This window comes from Vicugna pacos, chromosome 12 (genome assembly GCF_048564905.1).
Source record: "Vicugna pacos chromosome 12, VicPac4, whole genome shotgun sequence".
NCBI classification, from domain to species: domain Eukaryota; kingdom Metazoa; phylum Chordata; class Mammalia; order Artiodactyla; family Camelidae; genus Vicugna; species Vicugna pacos.
Window position 1 is genome coordinate 20,839,582 of NC_132998.1, and position 24,807 is coordinate 20,864,388.

A 24,807-nucleotide genomic window follows, 5' to 3' on the forward strand; every position below is an offset into this window, starting at 1 on the left:
AGGGCTGGGGCAGCAGGGGTGATGGGGAGCAGGAGGCCAATTTAAAACAATATTTATAGGCTAAAATCCACAGGACCTGGTGATGGAAAACAAGGATGAGGGAGAGGGCTGAGTATCCCCATTTTTTTCCATTCACATCACTGGGGCAGAGAGGGTTTCCTCGTGCTCGTCAGTGGTTGATGAGGCTTTTTTGCTCTCATTTATCTCAGTCCAGTACAACTGCAGAAAGATGGAGGAAGTAACAGCGAAGTTACCTTCACAAGACCCATTGCTTTCCAGGTCAGACCACTTTGGAAAAACCTCCACACGCATGAGCTTTAGGTTGGGTGTGAAGAGACATACTTTGTGAGAGGGGCCTGGTGCTGAAGACAGAGTGCAGGGCAGTGTTGAATAGCCAGGCAGATGCAAAGGACGTTATGAAAGCCCAGCAGTGAGCCAGGACACATTTGTCCCGTGATCCCCGTGTGCGATGCTGGCCCTGGTTCTCACACAATCCACGCGAGTGTTAACGTCTTCTCCCTTCACCTCGTTGTGTTAATCATGGTCTTTGTTTTTTGTATGTTATGATGCTGTAACATCTTGGGGTCTTGCTAATCCCGGAGAGACTGCCCCCTTGCAGGGCTAGCTAATTCCTGCAGATAGAGCGAACAACCTGCCTGTGAGACTTTCACACACAAGCCAGTCAATCCAAAAGCCATATCACCAACCACCCCCTTTATGTGACTGGCTCACACCCAGCCAATATTTCCCCTGCCCTAAATCACCTCAGGGCCAGGTTCCACCACTGGAGACCACCCTACAGGCCAGAGCCCACTGAAAGGATTAAACCATCCAAACTTGCCTACCCTGCCTTGCCCACCCCTTCCTTCCTGTAGAAAGGACAGTGGTGGGCCGTGCTTTCCCGTCGCTCCTTCTGCCTCCTGACGTCAGTGGTGTTGGCCCATGTGGCCCTGCGCTGCCTGGCACACCTCTCCTCTTGGGGCTGTGAGTAGCTTGCACTTGCCTCCTCTCTCAAAGGTGATTGTCTCTGTTTCTGTTACCTTCCACCCCCTGATCAAAAACAAACCCTGGGTACATTTTAACACACTTCATCTTCTACCCCCTCACCTCAGCTCCCGTAAGAAACTGAGATGCGCAGACAGCTCCAGTCAGGAGTCAGCGCTCAGGCAGGTCTTGGTTGCAAGGGCAACCATAAAACTTTGGTTACCTTAGAGAAAGTTGGTTCTAGCCATGTATCCGATTGTAAAATCACACTCCTTTTCCTACTGAAGCACAACCACACCCTGAAGGTTAGCAGAGTGCTCTCTGGAAAATGTTTCTCTCTGGGTAAACATAATGAATTAGTCAAGAAAGTAGCATTCAAGTTGCAGGTCTTTTGTCCTAGCCATACATTCCACTCAGCAGAAGGTAACATTGCAGATGAAAATACTGAGCCCCTCTGACTGGGAGCTGGCCAAAGCTACATCAGAGCCCCCAGAGGGGAAAAGGTGCTGGAGAAGATTTGTTGAATGATAATAAAACAATACAAAGCCACACCCGCCAAGTTCTGATTCTGCTTGATCCTGTCAGAAAAGTATGCTTGAAATGTGGAAAACAGTCAGAAGTGGACTTGAATTTTGGAAGGCTGCGTCACAGCAAGAAATTAACTCTGATAGTAACACAGTGGGAAAATCAGGTGAAGCAAGAAAGATATCGAAGACGATACTGCCGAAACACCTTGTGCTTAAGCGAGTGGCATGTCTGAATCCAACAGCCAGCAGTTAAACTGAAACATTAAATAATCATCATCAACAATTTGCATTTAAGGAGCAGCAGGCAGAATTGTGTTGGTCTTTCTGAAATGACTCCATTTTATCATCTTAAAATGTTGAATGCTGCCATGAGGCAACAGGAGATGAGCGACTTTCAGTCACATTAACTGTCAGTAAGCAAATAGTGGACTTAGAGGAAATTAGTTGATAAAATCTCATAAAACAATACATTCATCTGGGATATATGGAGCACTATATGCTGTGGAGGATTCCAGGTTGTGGGCACAGTCCACACGCTTTGGTGTCTGTGCAGCATCAGTTCCCTGTCTTCCATCCTTCTAATGGTACCAGTTTTGCTCCGGGAGACCACTGTTCTCTCTGTTGTGAAGCAGCCCCGCAGTTTTGGCGCAACGGACACCTTCCTCCAGCTGCCTGTCGCTGGTGGGGTCATCTCATCTTCCGCGCCACAGGGCCTGGTTGAGAGATCCCCAGGATGTAAGCCAGTCAGTGCGTGATTTTCATCCTGGCCAGAGGGTGGTCCAGTCTGTGTGAAGCTCAGCACTTATGACCTGAGCGACAGTCTTACTCTTCCCAATGTGGACAAGGAAACAGGCAGTTCTGGTTCTGCAGGCAGCCGTCTAGGCACTACGAGAGAGCTGGTCTGAAGATGTCAGGGTGAAGAAGGGAGGGGAGTCAGGGGGGCTGGCAATAACAGAGCCAGAGCCCCGATGAAACCAGGTCCACCGCCTGCCTTCCGGTGGACTTTCCAGTTTGCTGAGCCAGCAAATGCCCTGGATTGTGGGCCAGTTTGTTTGCTTGTTGGTGGGTTGCTTGCTTGCTTGCTTGGCGATGCAGGGGATGAAAGGAAGTCTAAAGCTTGATTCTATGGCGTTGCATTTATGCAAGAAACAAAAGCATTGGTTCTTTACACTTGAGCTTAGCTGTGGAGTAACTGGGTTTCCTCCCTTGCACTTTTCTGCCTGGTAGTATTAGCAAGAGAAGGGTTTCTCTTTTTCTTTTCTTTCTATTTGCTTTTCAACATCTGCAGATATTTCACCCTGAAGAACCTGACACTTTCAGGCCCATTTGAAGGAAGCACAGATGGTGCGCAGCGTCTGCAGGGGCCGGGAGAAGGACCACAGAAGACGGCAGAGGGAAGATGATGAAATGTCCCCTGATTCCTCCCCCAAACAGACGTACCGTGTCACAAGGCTTGCCCTGGGTGTTACGGCATCATTTCATGTGCATGTAGCAAGAGACTGGTGCTTGATTGTAAGACTTGTCTATCAGCGGGATTCAGATGAGTATTAACATAACTGGCTCATTAGTAATGGGGGTCGGTCAGGGGCTTCTGTGCACAAAGGACTGAGGACTCTCCCCGGGGAGATCTCATTTTCTGGGATGCCCAGGAGGCAAGTTGGGTATAGTGAACAAAACCTTAATTTTTAGAGCAGAGAAATAATTCAGACTAGAGCCCCAAACGGACTCATGTGTGGTTCCTGAGATGGGAAAAGTAGGCTGTGGGTAAAAAATGAAAGAAGCTGAGAAAGAAGAAAGAGAGAGAGAAAAGGAAAAGAGGAAGGAAAGGAGAGAGGGAGGAAGGGAGGAAAGGAAAGAAAGGAAAAGAAAAAAGAATGTAGCTGGAAGGGGGTGATTTCGGTGCTGCTGTGGCCACTGTCCGTGTGAGCTTGGGTTTCTGCTGCTTTTCCTGGAGTGGCTGTCTCCAGCCTAGTCAGAGTGATAGCAACACCTGGAGTGCTGGAGTGCTGACAATTAGTTAGGAAAAAAAAAACGAAAACAAAAAACACAGGATCCAAAACTCCATGATGATAAAATAAAAGGGGATCAGATAACAGCAGGGAATGTAGCCGGAAACAGTCTCCTGGAAGGAAAGGTGGCAATTTCGTACGAAATTACTAGTTCTTCAAACATTGACAAGGGATCATAACGGCTTTCCCCAGAAAAATGTGGAGGTGGGGGAAGCTTTTATTGCTCTCTGGTGCAAAATAACACCAATTTGATGGGCTTGTAGAAGAATATCAACCAGCTCTTTTCTCAAAAGAAATTGTGGTGCCAAGGGAAAATATATCCTATGGGAAATTGCCCTGATGCAGTGGTGGCCTTCGAGTACACACCAGGCAAGCCATCCAGAGGTCATAGAACAGAAAGTCCCACAGGCTAAGTTAAGAGTCTACTATCACGTGGTTTATTGGATGGACAGAAAACATACATTGAGTAGCAAAGGAAAAGAGGTAGAGGGGAGGTTGACATACTTAGGATGGAGCCAAAGGACCACAGCCCTGAATCCTGTGTTACACAACTGTTTCTAGGTCCTCTCTCTTTCCTTCCCTCCTCCCTCTCTCCCTTTTCCCTCTTCCCCATGCTCTCTCTGTTGCATCAGTTTTTCCCTAATGGTGATGTGGTTGCAAAGACCAGAGCTGAGTTAGAACAAGGGGACTTAGCAAGCTCATAGTGTCTGGAGACAACACATGTCTGTTGACATGGAGGCAAGGATGCCTGGCCACAGCTGGAGCTCAGCAGTTAGTTTGCTGGACAGCTGTGAGATCTCTCCTGGGCAGAGCGCAGGCAAAGTTGGACTGCGGCTCCAGTGGCTGGTCAGCTGAGAGATGATGTGTGTCCATCTGAAGGGGACCAGATTTGTACTTTATGATTTGGTCCTTCCATCATTTTCCCTACATAAGTAACCACTCCGAGTGTTCCGTCTGTTTAAAAACCATATGTTTCATTCATTCTCTCTTTAGCACATCTTCCTGATGGCTAGCTATCTGTTCTTAAACACACACCTTGTGAATTCTGCTCATGTCTCACGGGCCACCTGCTTCCTCAGCATCTTTGTTCAGCACGTCTTACGCGGTTTAGCCATCCTGCTTGTTTTCCCTTGCCTGCTCCGGTAGAACTGAGTACTCTCCATCAGTGTCAAACACACAGTGCAGAATACAGGCTTTGCCTGCCTCCCACAGATAGCATGTCACCATTCTCACCATCACCTACGTTTCAGTGGAAGAACCAAGCAAAGCGAACAAAAAATATGGCTTGTATCCTTCAGCATCTTAGAAATGAAGACCACGACTGCTGCTGCTGCCACAAGCTTTTATTGAGTGTTTGCTCTCAGCTAAATGTGTGATGTATGTATTATCCCGTCCAGTCCTCACAGTGACCCCACAGGGGAGGCGTTATTAATCAGGTCTATGGGTGAGACGACTGAGGCTTGGAGAAGGAAGGTGACCTGTCAGGGTCAAGCGTGGGGAGAGCAGAGCGAGGAAAGGAGCCCAAGACTGTCTGACCCCCAAGTCCTCCTTCTGGTCACGGGACTGGGCTCTTCCCTGTCTGAGCCCCTGAGGGCCCCCAGGCATTCCCCTCCCCAGGGCCCCTCTCCCAGTCCCTGCCCCTGCATCTCAGGGCTGTGCTCCTACAGGGACCTCCTGGATGCCTTTTCCTTCATGTGCTCATTTCACATAATGAGGCGGCATTAAAATTCAGGTCACATCAGAAGCAAATTAAAGAGAATTCCTAACTTCAAAATAAACCGAAGATCCTCATGGCTCATTTTGTCACATAGTAGCTGTCAATGGGTTATGAAAGCAGCATGTCAGAAGGAGTGGCCAAATTGTCTAGATAGCGAAGAAAACAATGTAGCGGGGGAGAGGCGGCATCTGTTCACGGAAGACAGCCCTCGTGTGATGAGTAGTTACAGCACTCTGAGTATTATTATGAGTGTTATTGCTCAGTTTTCTGAGTATTATTGTGAGTATTCTGAGTATTATTAGGAAACACAGTACACATGTTATTTCAAACCCACCAAAGCACTCTGAGAGATGGCTCTCCCGAGAGGAACTCGCGCAGCTGGGAGGCGGCAGGCTGGGTTTTGCTCCCAGGTTGTCCCTGCCCTTCCTCGCTGCACAAGAGGGCACACGTGGAAGAAAGAATGTGCTGGGTACAAGGGAGGGTAGAGGTCTGCAGGGCATGTGTATGCTGGGTTTGTTTGTTCCAGGGAGGAGCAAATGGAAGCCTTTGAAAATGGAATAAATGAAATCAAAATTATACACCTCCTACTAGGAAGGAAAATGCTTTCAGATAAATGAAAAGGATGCAGTCTTTGTTTATCTAGACTTATCCAGGTTCAGTACAGTACATTTTATATGCCCTGAAATGTTTAAAATGCCTTTGTGGGGGTCGGCAGGAGGGCAGTTACAAGGTCATTAGCTGGATTTATTAAACTGAAGACAAGGGTCTCAAGTCAGATTACTGTCTGCGAAATATTCTGAACTTTCTCACCACAGTCCAAAGAGATAAAAACTGTTAAGTGTGTACATTCTTATGTGTTTACAAATACAGATCTTAATTTCTTCGCATTTGTGGATGTCACATTTTGTAAAACGTAGCTTACATAATAGTTAAAATGTCATAAAATATGACTAGACTAGAAGGTAGAAATATTTCATCAGATGGACCTATTGTCAGTCATTTCAGATCTCTAACTACTCAGACTGAATTCACTGGGATTTCTTTTCCATTTTTTCCTTTCTTGCCTTGAATTACCCCCCCCCATTATGATCTCTTGGTTTAACTTCTGACAGCTGGGAGAGTTGTTCTAACTGATACCTTCCTATGGCAGCTGTTTTTGAGAAGCTTAAATTAAATAAAAACATACCTGACAGTTTCTGAATCTAAACACATTATATTGCGTTCTTCCACAGGTCACAAAGTTAGTTACCAGCGAAATGGAATTGTAACTGTGGCAGGGCTGTATAGGAGAGCTATCGTGAACTTGTCTCCATGGAAAACTAGTTCTGCATCTAATTTCTGCCACAGAAAATGACCCAAGCACCACTCTAAAGCCAAATCATCAATTTAGGCAGCTGCCTGTAATTGGCTTGTATAACTGGTCGATATATTTAGTTACCTAGGAGTACATTTTGCAGCTAAATTACATTGAAAAGCTCACCAGGAAGTTACACTGATTAAAATTTACATTTCAAGCATGCATTACTGCGTTTTAAGGGCTATAGTGAGAAACCAACACTTTCAAAATTTCACACTAAAGGAATTATTTTTGAGCTTTGATAGTTTAATTGTGGGAGCGAGCAGCACCAGCACTGTTTTCTGGAGAAAGCTGGGCCCTGCGCGTGGGGACTCTTCATGGCTCTCCGTAAAGGGCACGAGTCCTGGTGAGGCATTTTCGTTTGCTTAGGACAACATCTTTGTTATCTTTTTTGCAGCTGCTCGTTAATTTTTTTTTATTTTAATTGAAGTATAGTCAGTTTACAATGTTGTGTCAATTTCTGGTGTACAGCATAATAGTTCAGTCATACATATACATACATGTATTTATTTTCATATTCTTTTTCATTATAGGTTACCACAGGATACTGGATATAGTTCCCAGCACTATACAGTAGGACCTTGTTGTTTATCTGTTTTATATATAGTAGTTAGTGTCTGCAAATCTCAAACTCCCAGTCTATCCCTTCCCACCGCCTTCCCCCATTGGTAAACATAAGTTTGTTGTCTATGTCTGGGAGTCTGTTTCTGTTTTGTAAATAAGTTCACTTGTCTTTATTTTAGATTATGATATAGGTGAGATCATATGCTATTTTTCTCTTTCTGGCTTACTTCACTTAGAATGACAATCTCCAGGTCTTTCCATGTTGCTGCCAGTGGCATTATTTTATTTTTTTTTTAATGGCTGAGCCGTTAAATCTTACTGAACAATTCTTGCCAGGAATAATGACTGCAAACTCCTGATGACCCACTCTGAGGGTGTCATGAGACCACGTGCCCATTGACTCCCCCAGTGTTCTGAATGTGATGCCTGAGCCAAGCCAAGTCATGAGGGACCACGTGTGCTGGCCCTTGTAGGACTGTGCTCTCTTAGATGCTGTGCTCTTGCAGCTCGTTGGGCTGTTAAACTGCACGGGCTGGCCACTGCTGGATTTATAACTCACTAGCAAGGCTCTGTCTCTCCATCTTGCGTAAATCCCATTTTGCCACTCTGGCTTTGACGTCAGAAACCAGGGGGTTTTGCCTTATGGTCTCCTTCTGGGTGACTGCCTGCTGACTGGGACGCCCCTCTGGCTGTAGTGTACAATGGGGGGCGGCTGGTGACTGTGGAATGTTTGTGGAACAGTGGTCCATCACTTTCTGAGTACCTACTCCTAGGTCTTCCCTCCTGGATGTCGCCTGGGTTTCTGAATATCTCCTCTCACGCTCCTCCTCGTGGTCTCCTTCCACAGTCCTCATTGCTCAGGGCTGCCGTCCTCTCCCACAGAACAACAGTCTTCACTTACAGTAACGGAATCCTGGCCCCAGGTTCTTCTTCTTTCTCAGGTTACCCCTGGATCATAACAGTGTCTTTAATCACTCTCGCTGCTACTGACTTCTCCAGGGGGAAGGCTGAACACTGTCACAGGGCAGGAGAAGAGAGGGGGAGGAAGTGGTGGAGTCTCCAACTCCATTCAAAGTAACTAAAGTCAGACACATTTCACCATCAATCTCAGACACTCATCATGTGTAGATGCAACTACAATATCCACTTCAAGTTGATTGAACCAAGCCCAGTTCAGTCTAGATTCAATTTCAGTCCAAGGCTAAGATTATGCTTTCATACCTTTCTTTCTGTCCCAAATCTCAGCTCTACATCTCTTGAAACCAGTTGTTCAACTGCCCTAGGAATTTCTCCAAGAAGACCACCATAAAGAAAATTTTAAAACTTTGTTTAGGGATATAAATAAGAAACTGAATAAATGGAGAGGTGTATCATGTTTATGGGAAGAAAGACAATACCATTAAGATGCCAGTTCTCCCCAACTTGAATTATAGATTCAAACAAGTGCGGTCACAATCATGGAAATTGCTAGGCTGTTTTCACAATTTATATGGAAGACAGAAGGGTGAAAAATGGCCCAGATATTTCTGAAGTACCAGGTATCAGAACTCAGTGTGAAGCTATGATTAAGACAGTGAGATAGCAGCACGGGGTTGGACACCGGGTAGACATTTACATAGGATTAAACTACCCCCAAATGCTAATTAATTAGGCGCTAATTAATAAGCTTAAAATACTTATTGCATAGCTTTATGGTAGAGAACTTGGGCAGACACCAAATTATCCAGTTAACAAAAGCTAATTTACCAGTAGTGAGATAAATCAGCATTGTGTGTCTCCATAAAGGATGTTCTGGGGACACAGAATCACTTCTGTGGTATTCTGGGCAAGAATGCATGACATAAAAAGGTATTAATGAGGAAACCCCAAAACAAGAGACTTCCTACAAAGTAACTGGCCTGTATTTTTCAAAAGTGTCAAGGTCATGCAAGACAAAAGGCCAAGGAACTCTTCCGGATTGGAGACTCCAGAGACACAACAATGACAGACCATGTGATCCTGGATTACACCCAGGAATCCAGGACCAGGGAAGAAACTGTTGGGACAGTTTGCAAAATTTGAACGGAGCATGCAGTAGTAATATGTCAGTGCTGCTCTCTTGATTTCCATGGTTATATTTGGCTATGTAGGAGACTGTCTTTGTTTTTAGGAAATACATACTACAGTATTGGTGAATAATGGGGTGTCATGTTTCAAGCTTGCTCTCTGAAATGGTTCAGAGAAAACTATCACACACACGCAGGAAGAGAGAGAGGGAGAGACAAGAGAATGGGAACGATGAGGCACATGTGATCGAGTGTTACCAGCTGTGGAATGGGTGAAGGGGATACATAAACACGCTTTGTATTGTTCTCTCAACTTCCCTGTAAGATTAAATTGCTTTAAAAAAAGAATTAAAAGAGTCCACCAGGAACTGCTACAAATAAAAAGAAAAGTATAAATGACACAACATACGAATTGTGGGGGGGGGGGTGGACATGGGCAAACATGGACTTCTGGCCAGTAAAGCTGTGATGACATATTTGACGTCATTCATGGTGCTGGTCAAGACCACACACTGAGGCACCGTTTTGTATCCATTCATTCAACTGCCCCAAATTGAAAAGTTTGGAAACATCAAGTGCTAGGATTTAGCTTTAAATGGTCCATAATAAATTTCTGGAGGGAGTGTAATTTGTTGCTGTCACTCTAAACAACAGCTTATCATGATCTCAAAATGTTGAACATTTGCATAGTCCATGACCCAGGAGTTCCACATAGGAATATGGCTAAGCCAATCTCTAACACACATGCACCTGGGGACGTGGGCCGTGTGATGACAGAAGTACTATTTACAATAGGAAAGGCCTGGAAATGCCTGACAGTGGAAGAGTGGGTAAATGAACTGTGTACACTTGCACTGTGAAGAGTTTTAGCAATATAATATGAAATGAAAAAGGAGGCCATCCCTCTGCCACATACAGCATGATGTCATTCTTGCAAAGTGAGAATAACTAAAAATTTGTAAATGATGGACATATAGCAGATTCATAAAACTGTATAAAAAGAATGCAGGGGGACAGTGAATACACAGGATATGAATTTTTATCGCCATAGAGAACACACTGCCTTAAAGGTGAATTTATGTTTTTTCCCTCCAGAAAAAAAAAGTTGGTAACTTTTAATTGAAAGGCTTTTTTTTTTTTTGGCTTTTATTCATCAAGTTCCCAAAGTCTTACCGTTCAGCCTTATCCAGGATACCTATTACACAGATTCCTATATTATATTGTAGTGAACAAAATAAGAAATGTTATGCTTATACACTAAAATATAAGCTTCATGAAGACAGAAAATTTTGGTCTTTACTATTGAATTTATTACTATTACATTTTTGTGTTTACTATTACTATTATAGTAGTTTATTACGATTACACTTGAATAGGGTCTATAGAAGACAAGCAATAAATTTACTAATGAATAATAATAGTGAATGAACAAAAACCTCTATTGGCCAATGTTAAAGGGTATTATTACAGTAACATAAACTGTCCAGTGGGTGGAGCGTATGTTGTAATTTGATGGCAGCATAGGGCAAAAAAAGCAAGAATTGAAAAATTGTTTGATGAATGCTTCCATGTCCTTGGGTGAATTTTAGATGGTTCTGCAGGAACTCTTAATAAGTTTAGATTTTCTTTGAAGTATATTAATTGGCACTAACTTCAGCCTTTTTAGTTCGGAATTTATTTGTGTTTGATTAACAACTTTCTAACAGAAAATTTAAATCATTTGGTTCTTGAGTTAATGTCAAGTGAAAAGTTTGTCTTCTCTAGGAAATTCAACTTGATTGTTAAATTTATTGCATTTATTTCTGAGTTAAAAAAGCTAAGATAGAGGGTGGGAAGGGATAGACTGGGATTTCAAAATTGTAGAATAGATAAACAAGATTACACTGTATAGCACAGGGAAATATACACAAAATGTTATGATAAATCACAGAGAAAAAAATGTGACAATGAGTGTGTATATGTCCATGAATGACTGAAAAATTGTGCTGAACACTGGAATTTGACACAACACTGTAAAATGATTATGAATCAATAAAAAATGTAAAAAAAAAAAAAGAAAAAAAAGCTAAGAATGTTAAAGAATGAGAAAAATCTGAAAGAAAATGAGAGGTCAAATGGTGGTTAAATAATGAAATATGAATGTTGACTACGCTGACATCTTCTAAAGGAAAGCAGAATCAAAGTTTTCCCTATTGCTTAGTTAAAAGGCCCAGCATTCATGTAAACGCAGTGTATTTGAATTAATTATTAGCTTTATTTAATTTTCTTTTTTATCGAAGTATAGTTGATTTACAGTGTTAGTTTCAGATGTACAGCAGAGTGATTCAGTATTTTAACAGGTTACACTATGTTAAAAGTCATTACAAGATAACCTTTAATGAAAAAGAATTTGAAAATGAATATATGGAATATATGTATGTGTACGCATGACTGGGACATTGTGCTGTACACCAGAAATTGACACATTGTAACTGTACTTCAAAAAAAAAGTCATTACAAGATAATGGCCACCATTCCCTGTGCTGTACAATATATCCCTGTTGCTTATTTGTTTTATACATAGTAGTTTGTACCTCATAATCCTCTACCCCTTTCTTGCCCCCCCGTTCCCTCTCCCCTCTGGTAACGACTAGTTTATTTTCTATATCCGAGTCTGTTTCTGTTTTGCTGTATATATTCATTTGTATTATTTTTTTTAGATTCTGCACGTAAGTGATAAAATACAGTATTTGTCTTTCTCTGACTTATTTCCCTAAGCATAATATTCTCTAGGTCCATCCATGTTATTACAAATGGCAGAGTATCATTGGTTTTAAAGTTTTCTTTCTTAAGTCTGTTTCTGGATGCTCGTATGACCCCACACATCTGCTAACCAGGCCCATTCCTCTCCTCTTTCCACTTTGGGGACCTTCCCTGTGCTCCCAAACTCAAGAACTGTCATCTGCAAAACGTGGATGTCATTCCTTTTATGTTTTTGCTCAGTGGAAACTTGGCTTTTGCGTGAGGGCTATGCCTTCTGATCCTCTCTCTCATGCTGCTCTCCCTCCGCACTCTCCTTACCCCTGACCTGGAGGGGCAGCTCCTCTGTGCCACCTCTGACCATGCTCCCTTCCAGCTCCCAAAAACCCAGCTTTGAGGTCCTTGCCATCAGACCATTCCACAACCTCTGCTTACTGTAGTCAGCTCTTTCCAGTCCCTCCTCCTCATCTCTCTAATATTTTTAGCTCCTGGCTCACTGCCATTTTCTTCTTAAAATTCCTGTGACAGTTTTTGGTTATTTCAGTATGCAGATAAATGATCCTTTCAACGCTCTGTACTCTTGGTTCCTTAACCTCCTTTTCTCTAGGGATCTTGTTCTTTTCCTGACCTCGTTCCCTCCCACGGTCATACCTTTGCCCTTGCATTTAAAACCAAAAGCTACTTTCCTACCTTTATCTCAGTTTCAGGCACCCACTTTCCCACCACCACATCCTGTTTCTCTAGCTTACTCTCTCTGATGCCCTGTTCCCACCAGACCTTTAGTCCTTTGACTGGCCACCTTTCCTTCTCTCACTCTCCGTCTTAACTGCATATTACAGCCTGGAGTCCATACTTTGACATTATAATAACCCACCTAGATGCCCTTACTTCATCCTTCATCACAGGTTCCAGGAAAACCCCAATCCTAGTTAAAGCTGATTCTACTCCCTGGCTGCCTCCTTGCAGCTGAACGTGACTGGATAAAAACCCCCAACCATGACTACTGGGCTCACGTAAAATTTATCACCACAAACCTCAAGTGGACCCTCCTTGCTGCCTGGCACCTCTCCTTCATCTCTCTAGTCCTTCTTCCAGTTTTCTAGGTCCTTGTTTTTCAAGTTGTGCATTAAAAGAACTAGACAGGTGAGAGCAGAGTAGAATTGACTGGAGTTCACAGCATGCAATTAGGGTAAATATTATTTCATGAAACTCTCGTTTCAGTTATTTGGATCCAGTAGTCCCTCCATTATTGTGGGAATGTGCTCCAAGACCCCCAGTGGATGCCTGACACCATGGATAGTACCAAACCCTATATTTACTGTGTTTTTTTCCACGCATGCATAACGATGATAAAGTTTAATTTATAAATTAGGTGCAGTGAGAAATTAACAACACTAGCAATAAAATAGAACAGTTATAACAATATACTGTAATAAAAGTTATGTGAATGTGACCTCTCCCTCTCAGAATATCTTGTACAGATTGAGAGCCTTTTCCATTTTAAGCACTTATCAAGCAGTTTGAGGTGCAACAGCAAAACTAGCACAAATTTCCTTTTCCTTCTTCACAGCTTTGCAGATAGAAGATTCGTCCTTCTCGCAGATCTTGGCAACCTCAGCATACAATTTTACTTTTCTTTATTAAACCAAGCACTTTCACCTTTTCACTCAGAGGAAGCACTTTATGGCTTCTCTTTGGCACATCCGGATTGTCAGCATCGCTGCTCTTGTGCTTTGGGGATGTTATTAAGTAAAATAAGGGTGACTTGAACTGAAGCACTGTTACTGAAACAGTTGATCTGATAACGGAGAAGGCTAAGTGACTAGCAGGCGAGGTGGACAAAGGGATGATTCTCGCCCCAGGCGGGAGGGAGCAGGATGGTACAAAATTTCATCACCTGACACAGGACGGCATATAATTTAAAACTTACAAATTGTTTATTTCTGGAATTTTCCATTTAAATATTTTCAGACCATGGCTGACCTTGGGTATGAAACAGGATAAGGGAAAACTGCTGTGTGTACGTTTATATATATATATATATATACACACACACACGTGTGTGCTGGGTTAGGTTATAAAATGTACTTTGTGCTTAAAAAAAGTTCAAGAAACACTGTTCTAGACAATTATTTTCACATTTCTCCCCTCTCAAACTTTCGTCACCTCCTTCAGCTCTTCACTTTCGTCTGATGACTCTGCTTCCTATTTTTCTAAGTAATTAGGAGAAATTAGAAGTGAACTTCACCTGCCAACCTGCACCCAAATTCTGCTCTTTCTCCTGTTAAGTTACTGTATTCCTCCTGTTTTTGCCAGTCCCTCTGCTTGTCTCCTAAATCCCATCAATCCTCGGTTCCTCGAAGACATTGTTTTTTATTTATCTAGTAATTAGTCAGAACCTCAGTCAGGTTCTTTCTGATGTGTCACCCATTTCCCCCTCTCTGTTAGATCATTCTTACTAACAGGAAACAATCTGTAACTGCTCCCATCTTAAAAACAACAGTCAAAACCAAACAAAACCTTTGGTGATTCCCCATTAGCTACGGTGTCCTTTCTCTGCTCCCCTGAACAGCAGAACTCCTTTAAAGAGTTGTCCACACGTGCTGTCCCTGAGATCTCTTCTCCTGTTTTCATTTGTCCTTACTCCACTGCCTGTTTACTCCCACTGTTCTGCCAGAACCTTTCTATCAAGGTTGCCAGTGACCTCCACTCAAATCCAAGGAACCTCCTTGGCTGTGATCACTCTCTCCTCCTTGAAACACTTTCCCCATTTAGCTTTCAGGACAGCTAGCACTGCATTCCCGGCTCCCCCAGTTTCCCCTCCTCCTGTACTCGTCGTTCCTTGTGGATGTTGGAGTGCCTGTGTTGGAGTTGGCTTTCCCAAGGTCTCAGTCCTTGGACCTCTTCTGTGTTTATTTATACCCATCCCTTGGAGATTTCATCTACTCTCCTGGCTTTAAATAGCATTTATATACCAATGATTCCCAAGTTTATATGCCGCAGACCCTCCCCTTGAGACTCCACTTTATGTAGGCAGTTGCCTCCACAGCCTCTTCAGTTGGGTGCTTCTCAGGTGTCGGGCCGCACCTTGCCTTCTAGTTGCCTTGCCTCGAGATCAAAGGAGGAGTCCGGAAACAGTGACAGAGACATCAGTGGTTTACTGGACAGGGTGGCCTTACATAAAGGGTCCTGGAACGACACCCCTCTGTGTGTGGCAGCATATGGCGGTGGTCTTTGCTACTCACCACTCGGGGGAGAAGAAGGCTACCATTTAGAGGGGGAATTGATGTCAAGTGGGCTCACCAGTTATCAGGAACTAATTAAGTCAGATAATTAAGAGGATTGGATAACCATGTGAATGAAGCCTGGGCTGGTCAGCAGGGGACGTGCAGAGAGCAAGAGGACAGCTATCTTGAGTGGCCTGACCCGTACTTCAGGCATCTGAGGTTAAAATGGAATGCCTTCTCCTCCCATAGTCTTCTCCATGTCAGATAAGGGAAACTTCATACTTCTAGTTGCTCAGGGCAGAAGTCTTAGTGCCAGCCTTGGCCCCTCCCTTTTACATACTACATCCAGTTAATAGCACCAAATCCCATTGGCTCTATGTTCAAAATATAACCTGAACTCAACCACTGTTCACCACCTCCATGGCTTCCATCCTGGAACTAAGCCATAGTGTGTTACAGGTGTTGGGGACATAAACATGAGAAGGTATGCCTGGCTGAATTCATCTCATTAATAAATACAATACAGCAGGTTAGTGTCATAATAAAGTATTAATAACTGTGAGACACAGGGCTGGGAAAGGCTTTATAACTGAATTGGCGATTGAACTGGATCTTGGAGGATGAGTAGAAGTGAGCCAGGTGAATACAGATGGAAGAGAATTCCAGGCAGAGATGAAAGGGCAGGGAGGAATGGCATGATCTGGGAACGGTAAGGGGTTTGAGAAAGTTGAAAACATTTTCCTTCTTGGTACCATGCCCTGAATGCTAATAGTGGAGCACTTGAAAGAGGACCAGGATGGATATGTTTTCAGGAAGCATTTTCATTAGTGTCCTCTTTTTTTTCTTGTATATGCATGACTGGGACATTGTGCTGAACACCAGAAATTGATACGTTGTAACTGACTGTACTTCAATAAAAATAATAATAAAAAGAGCATTTTCAGTTCATTTAGTGACCATTTTGAAGGCAAATGTGGGTCTAATTTTTTAGGTAGTCATATCTCAGCTATTTTGATGAATATCTTCCTGAATGTCAAACCTAAAAATGGTCCTAACGTTTGAAGTTCTTTAAACATTAACCATATAGAATAAAGTCAATTTTACCCAGCATTTTGAAACAAATACAAGTACATTGCCTCTGACTCTAATAGTTTTATGCTAATAAATTCAACAAGCATTTATTGAATACCTTCAATATACCAGACACTGCATTTAGTGTTGCCGAGAATTAGAAGTCAAGATGTCAAACCATGAAAAGACATGGAGGAAACGCAAATGCATATTTCCAAGTGAAAGAAGTCAATCTGAAAAAGCTACATGCTCTATGATTCCCAGTATATGGCACTTTGGAAAACTATGGAGACAATAAAAAAGACCAGTGGCTGCCAGGGTTGGAGATAGGGAGGGATTAATAGGCAGATCACAGAGGATTTTTAGCTGAAAATAATCTGTAAGACATTACAATGATGGATACGTGTTGCAACTCATAGAAAGTACAACACCAAGAGTGAGCCCTAAAATAAACTATGGACTCATGATTATGATGTATCGGTGTAGGTGCATCCTTGGTAAAAAATGCACCATCCTGGTGGGTGATGCTGATAATGGGAGAGGCTGTATGTGGGTGAGAGCAAGGGATATATGGGAAGTCTCTCCCTTTCCCTCAGCTTTGTTGTAAACCCAAAACTGCTTCATTATCTTAAAAAAATAAGCTAAAAAAGTCCAGTTTTATATTCTTAAGGGTCTTAATGTCTTTGAAGGAGTAGTATGATAGAAATATAGCTCAGAAGGTCAGAAAGAATAAATTTTTGCCTTTGTGAAAATATCCAATTCAGGAGGTGATGAAACAGTAAATAAAGCAGTAACTCAGTTAGCAGATTTTAAACATTTGCATTTGCCAGTCCACAAATTAATCTGCCAGTGTGAAAAGGCTCTGATGTAGAAATCTATTCTTCCTTCAGATCTTACTGTTTCAGAGGATGTGGTGTCTTTTTTCATGTTCAAGGTCAGTTTTCACATGAGTCCCTTGAGGACTTTCTGCTGGTTTCCTCTGGGATGTTGCTTCATCATTTACTCACTATGTATTCATTCCGCAGACCTTGGATACTTGTGCGCCAGGCACTGTGCTGAGACTCAGGGAGAAGCAAAGAAACAGACACAATCCAAGGCACCAAGGAGCTCATTTTTTAGGAGCAACCCTTTGTTTTCCTTTTTTTTTGGTTTGTTTTAGTGGCTTGTTTTCCCCAGTTGCCAACGTGCTCATAACTCTGCTATCTTCTCATTTTTCCTGTGACCATGATACCATCATTTCTTTTCCCTGCTCACCTCCAAGGTTACCCTCCTTATTTTCTTCCCCTCTCATTCGGCTTCTTTAAGGATCATCCCACACTCACTGCCTCCTCTTCCTCACCTGCTTTTCATGCATCTGTTCTCTGCAAGTTGAGCTTCGCCCCATCACCCCTCGGAATCCTCCCTGCCTAAGTGAGAGTCAGCCCGATGGCACTCGTCTTGCCAACCCAGTGATTATTTTCCTGTCCTTAACCTTGGACTACTCTCCTGCAATTTTCACTCTTGATTTCTTTCTTTCAAACTCTTTGTCCTTGACTTTCATCAACTACTCACTCCTGGTTATGCAACTTCTTCCTGCTCCCTTTGACAGTCTTCCTAGACTCCTCCTCCTTTGCCTCATCTCTGCGACCCTGAGCTGTGTTCTTGGTTCTTTGCTGCTTCTTCTGCATGTACTCTCCTTAGCAATCTCATGTGCTCTTCTGGTCTTAGATTTCCCTCTCTGAAGGTGAGAGCCTAGGTTGTATCAAACTGCCAGCTGCACACATAGGCTTATGTATCAAACTGTCTACTGCTTGTAGTGACTTGTCCCCCAGATATCTAAACTCTGCATGCTGAAACTGGAACTCATTTTCTTCCCCATCCCACTCCAAACCTGCTCCTTTCCCACCATCTCATTACTTTCCCCTCTCCCCTTTCTCCCCAGTTTTATCATCATCAAGAATGCTGGTCCTAGGTCTCTGTTTCCTGAATGGATCCCCTCCTCTGCATCACTATTACAATTGCTTTAGTTCACGTCACCACCATGCCTTGCTTAAATTACTTACAGCTTTTAGCCCATGCCATACTGTCTCGTATCTCCATGCCCGTTTCCTGAAGTGCCCTTTCTTAAACTGGTAGACATTCATCAGACTTGCTCAAGAATCATCCTCTCTAGGAAGTCTTTCCTGAGCTGTGCAAACATTTATTTTACTGTATTCGATTTATGTTATTGCATTCACTTTTAAAAATAGATTATCGACTTATGCGTCTTTTATTCTTATCCCATTATATAGTAAATTCTAAGAGTACAGGGACCATGCTTCATTCATCTTTATTCTCCTGGTACCTAACTCAGTGCCTGGCATACAGGAGGCCATTGAACATAAATGTAGCTAAGATTTTCCCACTCAGTTGCAATCGACAAGCTTTGGTACATCGTGGGGTGCTTGGGCTTTTCCACTTATTAAACAAACACTGACTGGGTGCCTCCTTTGTGCGGGCACCCTGAAGGAGTGATCCCAATGTGTCCTGAGACATGCAAGTGGAGTAATGTGGCCAGAGTGGGGTTTAGGGGGAGGGCAGTGGGAAGGACAGAACTAGACAAGTAATCCAGGCCCAGTAGTCACGAAGGGCCATGCACACTCTGGCTTTTGTTCAAAAGGACCATTCTGTGGCCGAGTGGAAAAGGACAATGAGGGCAAGCTGGGAGCAGAAAAGTCTTTCATAGAAGCCATTTGTTATTTAGATCACACCTCATTATGATGTGTCTGTCTGGGTTGTACTAACTTTCCAACAGCAGATTGTTACTTTAAAGTATGTATTTAACTGTATTTATTCATATATTCATCCCATAACCCTTACTAGCACACAGATGATATCGTGGGGATCCCAGGGTGACAGATGCTGTCCTTGACCTCCAGGAACTCATGGGCTAGTGGTAGCACTGGACGCTGGAATGGACAGATATGATTCACTCTCTGTGCTGTGGGAGGACTGAGGACAGGCTGCTTATGGAGCCCGGCAGGGGGGTGACCTCATACACGGGGGTCAGTGGAGCCCGGGAAGGGCAGTCTAGAATGATGGCTCCGAGCTGAACTTTGAAGGATGTGTAAGAATTAGCCTCTCAAATAAACTGGAGGCTTGCCAGGTCACTCCACTCAGCGGGAACAGCTTGTGCAGAGACTCAAATGAGACAACTGAGTTTTTAGCAGTTTGAATTTATGGTGCAGCCGGTGGTAGGACCAGGAATAAGGAAGGAGGGGGAGGTGAGCAGGCCATGTTCAAGTTTAAATTTTGTCTTGACTGTGATGTCACAGAAGCAAGCGAAATTCTGACCCGCTTTCATGAATGGATCAGATAGTACGGGAATCGCGATGCTACTTAGCTAACAAACTGAAGTGTAAACAGTAAGACAAATCATGGGAATCATCAGGGCTTTTTGGTAGAAATATTCTTAGAGAAGAAAGGTTAGCGAGTCTTTTCTCTCATCACCAATCCATATTTCTTGGTTTAGATCTGCTGTGACTCATACTCAGAAATGGAAACTAAGAAACCCTGCATTGTCCCGGAGGGCCAGCAGTTCCAGCAATAACCACTCTCATGGCACTTCCTGGATATGATAAGTCCCGTATTTACAGATACAGATAAGTCAAAGATTTTCTTCAGAGATTTTCTTCAATTTGAGCCCTCAGAGCACCGTGCGCTGTGCCTCAGGCGAGGTAACCACCAGCCTGGCGAAGAAGCCAGGGGGACTCTACGATGGCGTTTCCGGCCTGCGAAAATACAGCCAACTCTCCTGTGTGAACAGATTTGGTCAAATTTTATCTTTTATTCCAGAATATCTTGGGTTCATTCAAATACTGTATTTGGCCTCAACACCAAACAATTACTCACCTAGCAGAGGGGGTGAGGGAGTATCTCCTGATTACGAACCTCGACCTTCAGGGGCTGAGCTGTGACCCTGTCAGAGAAGGATGAGGAAAAAAAGGTAGTTTCAGAATTTAGTAGATATAGGACATTCTGAGTGTGATTTTATTTTACATGCCAGGTTTCAAGGTTGCTGTAAATTAGAACGTGTTCTTTTTCCGTTGGAAATAACACCACCAGTTTCCTGGTCTTCGGTGGGTGTTGAATGAGAGTTTTCCTGTTGAGTCTGAGGAAGAAACCAAGCACTTCCCTTTTCCATAGGATACAATTTTGTATCTTTAGGTCCTTTGAGTAGATTTTGGCTTCATTCTATCTGGATGCTTTTTTTTTTCCTTGCCAGTATCAATCTGTTTTTACTGAGTATTACTGCCTTATGCACACGGAATTATATGCAAACTGCTGAGGTCCAAAATGTAGGCCAGCTACTTTTTAAGGGGATATAATTATTTTTAATTCAAATTTAAAATATATTCATTTTGCCTGCACACTAGTCTTTGAACTTTAAGCTTATCTAAAGAAATGTTAAATAATGAAGCAGAGTTATCCACAAAAATATGCACTGATAACAAGGGTAGACTGTAGAAGATTTAAAAAACTGTAAGAGCCATTAATTAATCCCAGATATCTCCACATAGCTGCAACTCTGTTCATCTCAAGTTTAGCACTTCCAAATCTGAACCAGTCAACTTCCCTCCCCTTTGACAGAGCCGTCAGTGTTTTCCTAACCTCCAAAGGAAGGTAGCACAATGATTAGGGAAGTGCATGGGCTTTCTGACTCAGGCGTAATGAGGTATGCATGAAAACTTTTAAGACCTTTGCAAGGTAGTTAAATTCTCAGAGGCTGTGTTTCCTTGTCTGTAAAAATAGTATAATAATTCCAACCCCACAGCATTGTGGTGAGGATTAAAGGAAGCCATCAGGTGTAAAGCAAGCATAAAGAGCATTTAATGAGTATCATGAGAAATTCTGGTATCATCTGAACTCTCCTTTTCTCTCTCTTCCCAATATCCAGTCTTTAACAGAGTTCTGTGATTTCCTTGCTTGGAACTATTTCACATACACCTTCCTTTATACTCTAACAGCTATGAGCTTATTGCATGCTGCTTGGATTACTGAAAGAAATCTCTCAGCTGATACCTGTCTCTTCGTTTCCCTCTTATGGATCATTTCCCCCCTTGATATTGAAATGAAATTTTGAAATCTTCCTACAACACTGATCTCCATATGCCATATCCTTGTGTTAGAACTTTATCGACCCCCTCATTTTTTCAGAATCATGTCTAGTCACCTGTTTGACTTTCAGGACCTGGAGAAGAGGCAGTGAGTTAATAATGGAAAGAGCACAGATTTTTGGATGCAAACAAAAGTAGATCCAAACCCTGCATAGCAGGTTTACATCTGCTAGATATTGAAAAAGTAACCTAAGCTTTCAGATTGTCAGCTTACTCACTTATAGATAATGTCTGTTTGTGCAGGAAAGGGTTAACTTAGCAGGTCTGCACTGTCCAAACCCTGCACGTTCCAAAGGAAGTTGAGCCTTCCCCCCACTTCTCAGAAATAACCTCTAAGCTCCTGGAATATCCTGCCTATTAAGAGCATTTTGGTTTACTTGGTGCCGCGTTGAGTGTTTTTGCGTACCTGGACCACACAAGTAGTTTGTCGGTGCCAGCCGACAATCGATCAGGTCCAGAAACCTGTGCTGCAGGACTGAGAAAAGGAAAGACGTAACAAAGAGACGACAAGACAAGACAAGTTGGGGTTGAGAGGGTCTCACTCTAGCCCGCAAGACGCTAGGTCAAGAGTGGACCTCGAGTTTATTTTCAGCAGTTCATTTATATGATTTTGACCCATTAGCTCATACATTCCTGCACGTAGGCAACGGTATTGTTTTAGGGTACATTAACAACATGTACTAAAATCATTAACTTAAAGACATCATTATTGTTTACTGTTCCCAAAAACCCGGATCAACTATTCCCCAAAACAGGATCATAAAACCAAAGTCATAAACTTAGGTATTGTTTCTCTAAGCTTAACATCGTGACTATAAACTAGCATCGTGACTCGTATATATTTAACTCAGGTGATTGTTCTCTAAAAAGATCACTGACTTGTGTGCCGATTGTATCTCTCCCTCTGAAGGTCCTTTGTGACTTAATAGCTCAGGATGTTTCCTCAGGCATTAGCGCACCTGGTGCATTCTTTAGTAAAAGAGGTGGCGGGACAGAGATTGTTCTAACTCAATTGACCTTTGAGCCGGGCGCCCCGCACTGTGGGAGTTTAGGCCCATCCTTTGTGCTCGGCAGCCTCAATCTCAGAGCCTGGCGCCCTGCACTTTGGGGTTTTACGCCCAAGTTTTGTGCTCGGCAGCCCTCCGTCACGAGCGGCTCCCCGCAGTAGTTTGTGCTGACAGTGTCCTTGGGTGTGACGGTGTCCTGGGGGACCCCAAACTACACTGACTTCTCAGAATTTTTGTAAGAATGGAATGAGGTAGATTATATAAAGCATCTAGACGATGAGTTGGGTGTTGTCTTCCTTCACAGTCTTTGTGATTCCCTCCCCATCTATTGAGTCATATCTCTGAGAGCTCCCCTGCCTTTACCTTCTGTGACGCCGAGGCTGCATTTCTCACCGACTGGACACACGCTTGGTACTTGTGTGCCTTTGCTCGTGCTGTCCCGACTCCTGCCCCAGTTGGGTTTTCCCTTTTGTCCACATAAAACCTATGTATTCCTTCCTGGAATAGCTGAAATCCACTCTTCTCTATCTCCTCCTCCGACTACCCTAGCCTGGGCTAATTTCTTTCTTTCCTGAACTTCATTGCACTTTTAGCTGATAACAAAAGCTGGGTGCCACCTTGTGCACTTATGAATTGGGCCTCTAAGTAGACTGTAGAAAACGCAAAGGAATGGAGGAATGTTTGATTTTCTTGGTCTCCTCCTTGGTAGATGCTCAGTACATGTTGACTTATGGATTTACTCAGAGCTTCAGATTTTAAGCTCGATCACCCTCAGGAGTGAGCAACATTAACTTAGATTGCATGTTGTCCGTGTGCTGAGTTACCTGAGTGTTTTAAAATTCCAGGCCCCTTTTTCCCCATGTGCTCTCTGACTACCACTTCTTCCGTGGGCCAGACAGGTGGTAGCAGTAGCCCAGCCCACATCTCTTTCTCTCCCAGGGCTCTAGAAGGTCCTGGGGTTGCAGATGCTTGACCTGCGTAGGGGTGTGTCCACCAGGTGAGGCCAGCGAGCTGAGGCCACGATGAACAGGCCTATGTTGCCGATTTATTGAGTCTTATTCCTTCGAGTATCACCGTGAAGTGTCTTTGTTCCCCAATAAATGCCTTCTAACTGGGTCATGCTGAATTCCTTTTCCACTGGATAACAGTTCTTTAATTACAAGTTGGCTGTATGTGTTTTCTTTAAATTTTATTTTCAACGATTTTTAAAAAGTCATTTTAACCCTGTGCAGTTTGAAATTGCAATCTCAGCGTAATTCACAGCTCTCCTCCTCCGCCACCAGCACAGGCAAAGCCCATCACTGGCTCCAGTTGGTGGTGAGGGCTGGACTCATTATACTCTTATCCTTCCTCCCTCCTCCAGGGCTAGGGGAGGGGTGAGCGAGGGGAGAAAAGGGAACACCCCTCTTACTTATCTGAGTAGGGTGGCAGACTCTCCTTGATTGGCAAATGCTGTTTTCCCGTTTACCACTGTCTCGCTATTGATCACATCTCTTTTTTGTTGTTGTTGCGTTGGATTCTGTTTTCCTTCTTTGTTTTTTTTTCTCTTAATGGAGGTAGTGGGGATTGAACCCAGGACCTCATGCGTGGTAAGCACATCCTCTACCCACTGAGCTATTACCTTCTCACCTTGAGCACATCTCTGAAGCACCTGTCCAGATGTTGGCTTTCTCATGGTAGGCATCTGTGGGGCTTTGAAGCTTCCACAGGGTTTCTTGCTCCCAGTTCTCTGACACAGAAGCAGGGCTGCTTTATGGATGTGGAAACTGTGGGGCTTGAGGCCAGCGACACAGGACCTTGTGCTCAGAAGCCCCCTCACCCCTGGGAGTTTAATGCTCTGCAGTTGTCTTCTTGAAATTCTTCATAATTTTACCTTTGAGTTGTGTTCTGTAAGTGAAGTCCAGTAGGACAATGGAGCGTTGGGTGGGTGGCTTGGAATCTCAGCTCTTGTGTGGTCCTGTCCTGGCCGCTCCTTCCCTCCCCTGGGCAAGGTCTCCTTGATGTACTCTCTGTTCCCTAGCAACAGGGCTCTGCTCTGCCTCCGTCTCCTGGCATCTGCCTGGCTACAGCTCCCACCTCTTCCCAGATTGGTGAGGGAGATGCAGTGGTGGTGGAGGAGGGGGAGACTCAAGTCCCGCCATTGCCTGGGTGCAGGCATGGGGAGGGTCAGCGCCTTTGGCGGATGACTCCACTGGATCCTCTTGGCCCTCTCCCTGCTCCTAACCCCTCCACCAGGCGCTCAGCCCTCAGTGTATGCCCCCACAGAGGTAGCAGTCCTGGGATTACTCATCTGCTGTAGGTTGGAGCCAAGGAAGTATGCAAGTAGGAAGATCAAAACCTCCACCCCTGCACCCCTGCACCAGGCTGCAAGTAGTTGGTCAGATATCTGACTCTGGCTTCTCCCCTTCCAGTAGCCCTACCTCAG

The 24,807-nt window shown here is 43.6% G+C and overlaps 1 long non-coding RNA gene across 2 annotated transcripts in view; it reads left to right on the forward strand.

Annotated features, from left to right (window-relative positions):
- LOC140700152 (uncharacterized) overlaps nt 1-20,021 on the forward strand; it is a 75,699-nt gene extending 55,678 nt beyond the window's left edge. Inside the window, exons 1-2 of one of the 2 annotated variants that reach the window (XR_012078410.1) lie at nt 19,562-19,623; nt 19,731-20,021. This is a non-coding gene — a long non-coding RNA (uncharacterized lncRNA). Of the gene's footprint in view, nt 1-19,561; nt 19,624-19,730 lie in introns of those variants that run through there. The other variant, XR_012078409.1, reaches the window with a different exon arrangement.
- The last annotated feature ends 4,786 nt before the right edge of the window (nt 20,022-24,807 follow it).